The following is a 6,181-nucleotide window of genomic DNA, read 5'->3' as shown; positions in this document are numbered from 1 at the left end:
GCTGCCGACACCCCGGTGGAGAAGCTGAGGTCAACATCAGATTTGAAATATTTAAAGTGGATACAAAACTATTTCAGCAATGCAGACAATTAAGTGTGTTGTTGTGGGCGATGGTGCTGTTAGTAAAACATGTCTCCTGATATCCTACACAACAAATAAATTTCCATCAGAATATGTACCAACTGTTTTTGACAATTATGCAGTCAGTTATGATTGGTGGAGAACCATATACTCTTGGGCTTTTTGATACTGCAGGGCAAGAGGATTATGACAGATTACTACTACTGAGTTATCCACAGACAGATGTATTTCTAGTCTGTTTTTCAGTGGTCTCTCCACCTTCATTTGAAAATGTGAAAGAAAAGTGGGTGCCTGAGATAACTCACCACTGTCCAAAGCCTCCTTTCTTGCTTGCTGGGACCCAAACTAATCTCAGAGATGACCCCTCTATTATTGAGAACCTTTCCAAGAACAAACAGAAGCCTATCACTCCAGAGACTGCTGCAAAACTGGCCCATGACCTGAAGGCTGTAAGGTATGTGGAGTGTTCCGCACTCACACAGAAAGGCCTAAAGAATGTCTTTGACAAAGCAATATTGGCTGCCCTGGAGCCTCCAGAATTGAAGAAGAGCTACAGATGTGTGCTGCTATGAACATCTCTCCAGAGCCCTTTCTGCACAACTGGTGTCAGCATCATACTAAAAGCAGTGTTTAAATCAAACTAAAGATTAAAAATTAAAATTCATTTTTGGAATAATGACAAATGCCGTGCACCTACCCACATGCACTCACTCATGTGAGACAAGGCCCATAGGCATGGCCCTTCCCCCTCCCAGGACTAGTTAATTTTGAGTAACTGTGTATTGTCAGAAAAGTGATTAGTACTAGTTTTTGCTTTGTTTCAAAAAATTTTTTTTGTTGTTGTTTAAAAGCAAGGCATGGGCTGAGCACAGTGGCTTACGCCTGTAATGCCAGCACTTTGGGAGGCTGAAGTGGGCAGATCATGAGGTCAGGAGGTCGAGACCATCCTGGCTAACACGGTGAAACCCTGTCTCTAGTAAAAATACAAAAAATTAGCTGGGCATGGTGGCACGTGCCTGTAGTCCCAGCTAATTGGGAGGCTGAGGTAGGAGACTCACTTGAACCCGGGAGGGGGAGGTTGTAGTGAGCCGAGGTTGCACCATTGCACTCCACCCTGGGTGACAGGGATTCCAAAAAAAAAAAAAAAAAAAAAAAAAAAAAAAGCAAGCATGCCTTGGATGAACTTTGTTAAAATAATTTGTAATAAACTAACTGCAATTGTTGAAGCTGCTCCCTGTTTCCACTCTGGAGAGTAATCTGGGACATCTTAGTGTTGTTTTTTTTCTCCTCTTCTTTGTGGGGAGTGTGTGTGGGGTTTGTTTTTCAGTACTGTTTTTTTAATTCATTAACCAGTGGATAGCCCTTAAAGGGAGGAGGACAGAATGATTCCACATTCCACTTCCTAGATCTAGTTGAGAAACCATGCTCCTCATCTGGTGCTCTTAGGAAGGAGTATAGTAAATGCCTCATTTAGCAACATGCTCCTTTTTGAAAGTTGCCTTTTCTCTCCACCCTCGAGTAGGTTCAGTATTGGATGAAACTCATGAAAGTGGGTGGAGCCTGTCTTGCCCCTTCTCTTTTCTAGGATGCACTGTAGGTGACATGACTTTCAAGGACATTTGTTTGCCATTTGCTGATTTTTTGGGGAAGTTAATTTCTAACTTCTTTCACTGGTAAATGAAGAAAAGTACTGCACCTTTGAAATACACCAAATGAATCAAATGAATTGAGTTTGTAATGAAAAACTTTTTCCCTGTCAGTCATTGTCTTATATGTTTAGCATAGATTTGCAACTCAGTAGTATATGGTGTTCCTAGAATGCAGCTGAAGAACTGGTATGTAGAGGAAATATGAGGGGTGGGTGGTGCTATAAGACAGACATCTGTAGAATGATTCACATCCTCTCAAGTTAGAAGTATGGAGGTCTGCTTCATTAAAAAGTTGGAGGTAGGGTGGGGATGTGGAGAACACTTAACAACATGGGGACCAGTCAGGGGAATCCCCTTATTTCTGTTTTGCATATGAGGAACCCTAAAGCAGCCAGGTAAGGCTCTCTAGTTTAATAAAAATCATGCAGACTTTTTTTTTTTTTTTTTTTTTTTGACACGGAGTCTCGCACTATCACCCAGGCTGGAGTGCAGTGGCCTGATCTCGGTTCACTGCAAGCTCCACCTCCTGGGTTCATACTATTCTCCTGCCTCAGCCTTCTGAGTAGCTGGGACTACAGGTGCCCGCCACCACACCCGGCTAATTTTTTGTATTTTTAGTAGAGAAGCGGTTTCACTGTGTTAACCAGGATGGTCTCGATCTCCTGACCTCGTGATCTGCCCACCTTGGCCTCCCAAAGTGCTGGGATTACAGGCGTGAGCCACCAAGCCCGGTCTTTTTTTTTTTTTCTTCTTCTTTTTTTTGAGACGGGGTTTCGCTCTTGTTGCCCAGGCTGGAGTGCAATGGCTCTCAGCTCACCGCAACCTCTGCCTCCTGGGTTCAAGCAATTCTCCTGCCTTATTCTCCCGAGTAGCTGGGATTACAGGTATGTGCCACCACACCTGGTTAATTTTGTATTTTTAGTAGAGATGGGGTTTCTCCATGTTGGTCAGGATGGTCTCAAACTCCTGACCTCAGGTGATCCACCCGCATCGGCCTCCCAAACTGCTGGGATTACAGGTGTGAGCCACCATGCCCAGCCAGAAAGAGTCTTATGAAGACTCTTCATAAGTGTTAATAGGGATTTTATTAGTTTGTTTTGGTTGCAGTTTCTAATTTTTAAAAACATTGAAGTAATCTTTTCCACCTTCCCAATCCTAATTCTTATAGATTCATTACTGTTGAACTAATGCTTTCTCGTGTCTCAATTCTTTGTATATACATTGTTTTCAGGTGTATTAAACAAAAACCCTTTAAAAAAGAAAAAAAAGCAAGCTTTGGAATTGGGAAGTGTGATTCCTCTGACTTTGTAATTCTTTACAAGCTTTTAGCTATTTGGAGCCCTTTATAATTATTCCATATGGATGTAGGCATTGTCTTACTTATTTCTCATAAAAGGCTGTTGGGATATTGACTGGAATTATGTTGACTCTACAGATCACTTTGAGTAATCTTGACATGTTAACAATACTGAGTCTTCCTACCCATGACCAGATGTCTTTCTGTTTAGCTCTTCTTTAATTTATTTTAGCCACACTGTGTTCTTTTTAGTGTATAAGCCATTCACCTCAAATTTATCCTATGTATTTTATTTTATTTTGTTTTTTATTTTTATTTTTTTGTGATAGAGTCTCACTCTGTCTCCCAGGCTGGAGTGCAGTGGCACAATCTTAGCTCACTGCAACCTCTGCCTTCCAGGTTCAGGCGATTCTCCTGCCTCACCCTCTCAAGTAGCTGGGACTACAAGCGCGCGCCACCATCCCCGGCTAATTTTTGTATTTTTAGTGGAGATGGGGTTTCACTATTTTGGCCAGGCTGGTCTTGAACTCCTGACCTCAGGTGATCCGCCTTCTTCGGCCTCGCAAAGTGCTGGGATTACAGGGGTGAGCCACTGCTCCCTGCCTGTATTTTTAGATGTTATTGCAAATGGAATTACTTTCTTAACTTTTTTGTTTATTTATTTCAATTGTATGGAAACATAATGGATTTTTGTGCATATGTTAATCTTGCATCCTGCAACTTTGCTGAATTCATTTATTAGCTCTAGTAGCATTTTCATGGATTCTTTTGGATTTGCTATATATTTGGGGTATGTATTCTCATCTGCAAATAAATATAGTTTGACTACTTCCTCTCCAATTTTGATACTTTTCATTTTTTTAATTGTCTAATTGTTCTTGTTGAAACTTCTAGTAGAATATTGAATAGCAGTAGTAAAACAGGGCATTAAAAACCTTCCAACAAAGTCAAGTCCATGAAAAATGGCTTCACTGGTGAATTCTACCAAACATTTCAAAAAGAATTAACAGCAATCCTTCTCACACTCTTCCAAAAGGGAAAGAGGAAAAAACAATTCCTAACTCATTCTGTGAGGTCAGTATTATCCAAATATTAAAGCCAAATAAAAACATCATAACAGGCTGGGCATGGTGGCTCAAACCTGTAATCCCAGCACTTTGAGAGGCTGAGGTGGGAGGATTGCTCGAGCCCAGGAGTTTGACCAGTCTGGGCAACACAGTGAGACTGCATCTCTACAAAAAATAAAAAATTAGCTCGGTGTGGTGATATATGCCTGTAGACCCAGCTATTCAGGAGGCTGAGATGGGAGAATAGCTTGAGCCCAGGAGGTTGAAGCTTCAGTTGGCCATGATCGTGCCACTGCGCTCCAGCCTGGGTGACAGAGCAAGACCCTGTCCTCTGCTACCAAAAAAAACAGTGTTTTGTTTTTAATTGTTTTAATGTTTTAATTGCATATGTTTGCAAATTTTTCAGTTTTCTTATGCTTATTGATATCTGGCATCACTCCATTGTGATCATAAAAGATACTTTATATAATTCAATATTTTAAAAATGTATTGTGTGTTTTATGACACAACATATGGTCTATTTTGAAGAATGTCACCCTTTCCCCCAAATGTTTATTTTTGTTTCTTTTTTTCTTTGGTTTTGAGAGACTAAGTCTCACTCTGTCGCCCAGGCTGAAGTGCAGTGGTGCAGTCTCAGCTCACTGCAACCTCTGCCTCCTGGGTTCAAGTGATTCTCCTCCCAAGTAGCTTGGATTACAGGCGCATGCTGCCACACTAATTTTTGTGTATGTTTTAGTAAATTCAGGGTTTCTCCATGTTGGCCAGGCTGGTCTCGAACTCCTGACCTTGTGATCCACCCGCCTCGGCCTCCCAAAGTGCTGGGATTACAGACGTGAGCCACTGCATCCAACCTTTTATGTTTTTGAGACAGTCTCACTCTGTTGCCCAGGCTGGAGTGCAATGGCTCAATCTCGGCTCACTGCAACCTCCCCCTCCCAGGTTCAAGCAATTCTCCTGCCTCAGCCTCCTGAGTAACTGGGACTACAGGCGCATATCACCACACCCGGCTAATTTTTTTATTTTTGTAAAGATAAGGGTTTCACTATACGTTGACCAGGCTGGTCTTGAACTCATGACCTCAGGTGATCCGCTCACCTCAGCCTCCCAAAGTGTTGAGATTACAGGTGTGAGCCACTGACCCCAGCTTCAATATCTATTTGGCAGTGGCCAGGCCGGAACCTGTCACTCCCAAGCCCGAGAATGCTCACTGACTCTTCCCTGTGCACAGAAGCAAACCCTGGCTCTTGGATATGGTGCTCTGGGCCTGACACCTCAGCTCTCTTGTGATGCCCCTGCTCCCTGTCAGTCACCCTCCCAGGATCACCTGCCATGCTCTTTGGTCATTTGCAAGGTCCTATATGATAAGTTTACCTCTCCCTCTATCTCCCAAACAGAACACTTACCTTTGCTTGTTGAAATCCCAGCCAAATAGAGCACAGGCATAGATTGGAGGTCCTTCTTTCCAGGAAAACTTTCCTAACTCCTGTTAATTCATATTTAGTCTTCTTTCTTTTTTTCTCTTTTTTTGGAGACAGGGTCTCACTCTGACACCTGGGCTGGAATGCAATGACGCGATCTCGGCTCACTGCACTCTCCGCCTCCCAGGTTCAAGTGATTCTCCCGCCTCAGCCTCCCAAGTAGCTGGGATTACAGGCACGTGCTGCCATGCCCTACTTTTGTATTTTTAGTAGAGTTGGGGTTTCGGCACATTGGCCAGGCTGGTCTCAACTCCTGACCTCAAGTGATACACCCACCTCGTCCTTCGAAAGTGCTGGGATTACAGGTGTGAGCCACCGCACCTGGCCCAGTCTTCCTTCTTCCTGCTGCAATGAAACTTGATTTATGCTGATGCACCACCCTCAAGGCTCACAGAGCTGCACCTGGGTGTGTGTATACTGCACGATGTGGAAAGGCAGGGGCCCACAAGAGAATGGTCACCCTTTACACACCCCATACACATTGACACATAAATGCAAACAGCACACCACTGATGATGCACATTCCCCCAATGCACCACACAACCATACACCCCACACACATACTCACATGCTTAGTTCACATGCTCCTCTCCACACAGACCATACACA

At 43.3% G+C, this 6,181-nt stretch overlaps 1 pseudogene; it reads left to right on the top strand.

Annotated features, from left to right (window-relative positions):
• Positions 1-653, top strand: LOC108526502 (cell division control protein 42 homolog pseudogene; annotated as a pseudogene).
• Positions 654-6,181: the final 5,528 nt, after the last annotated feature.

Source organism: Rhinopithecus bieti, unplaced genomic scaffold, assembly GCF_001698545.2.
Source record: "Rhinopithecus bieti isolate Rb0 unplaced genomic scaffold, ASM169854v2 scaffold_3947, whole genome shotgun sequence".
In the NCBI taxonomy this organism is placed as follows: domain Eukaryota; kingdom Metazoa; phylum Chordata; class Mammalia; order Primates; family Cercopithecidae; genus Rhinopithecus; species Rhinopithecus bieti.
The sequence above is the reverse complement of the archived record's forward strand: the minus strand, read 5'-3'. Positions and strand labels throughout refer to the sequence as shown.